This window comes from Echinops telfairi, unplaced genomic scaffold (assembly GCF_000313985.2).
Source record: "Echinops telfairi isolate 266 unplaced genomic scaffold, ASM31398v2 ScPeMD7_7467;HRSCAF=8505_1, whole genome shotgun sequence".
Lineage (NCBI taxonomy): Eukaryota > Metazoa > Chordata > Mammalia > Afrosoricida > Tenrecidae > Echinops > Echinops telfairi.
The window spans coordinates 21,500,613-21,502,000 of NW_022111368.1; positions in this window are offsets into that span (position 1 = coordinate 21,500,613).

The following is a 1,388-nucleotide window of genomic DNA, read 5'->3' on the forward strand; positions in this document are numbered from 1 at the left end:
GGGAACAGAAATGGCAGTAGTGATACCAGGAGGGGAGGGGAAGGTGGGGAGGGGAGAGGAGGAAAGGGAAACCGATCACAATGATTAACACAGAATCCCATCCCAAAATCCCCTAGGTGCAGCTGTTCTCAACCTGTGGGTCTCGTGCCCTTTGGGGATCAAACGACCCTTCACAGGGATCACCCGATTCATAACAGTAGCAAAATGACAGTGATGAAGTAGGAATGAAGATAATCTCATGGTTGGGGGTCACCACAACATGAGGAACTATGTTAAAGGGCTGTGGCATTAGGAAGGTTGAGAACCACTGCTAGGGGGAGGAACAATAGAAACCAAGGGGGAAGGGAGACAATAGTCTGTGTAAGATATGAAAGTAATAATAGTTCATAATTTATCAAGGGGTCACAAGTATGGGAGGAGGGAGAGAAGGGGTAAAAAGGAACGGATATCAAGGACTCAAATAGAAAGTCAATGTTTAGAAAATAATCATGGCAACATATATACATATATGCTTGATACAATTGATATATGGATTGTTATGAGTTGTAAGAAGCCCCAATAAAATGATTTTTTAAAAATAAAAGAAAGAAAAATGTTTCCAAGTATGGAATCGCAGATTTGACAAATGTTTTAACTGTAATGGAGAGTACATTGAAGGCAACAAGGCTGTTTTATAAAAAAAAAAATTTAAATACAGAAATTTGAAAAAAAACCACTTTTTTGGTGTCCCTTGTATGTTATCATCCCTTTTGCTTTGTCTATCTAATAAATACACCCACTTCTACAACCTATTTTGAGAGGACTGTGTATTATTAGGAGTTGAGAGGCCTCGGGAAGGTAGTGAGTTACGCGGTGACCTGCTAACCACACTGTCAGCACTTTCAACCCACTCGCTGCTCCCTGGGAGAAAGACCAGGGTCTTCACTCCTGTCAAGCTCTGCTGTCATGGAAACCCACACGAGCAGTTCTCAGAGGGTTGAGATCAGCTTGAATCAACTCAGTGACAGTGAATGCATTTGGTTTTATTATGCAGGAAGAGGTTCACTTCTGACGATCAATCAGTATCAGGTGATAGTTTTGTCCATTGATGGAAACAGGAGACATAGGAATAGGGAGTTAGAAAGAGGTGGTGGAACAAGCAACGCCAGTGTTACCTGTTTCTACCAGTAGCTTTGGGCTGAAAAAATAATTTGGGTCAAATCTGAAAAAAGTTTTGAAATACTGAATTATTACAAATATCCTAGGGAGGAATTTTAAACAATAATAATACTGGTGAATACATCATAGGTTCTTGTTTTGTAGGGAACTCTGGTGGCATAGCGGGTTGGGCTGCCACCCTCTTGGTGGGCAGTTGGAAACTAGTTAACAGTAGTTTCGCATGAGAAAGG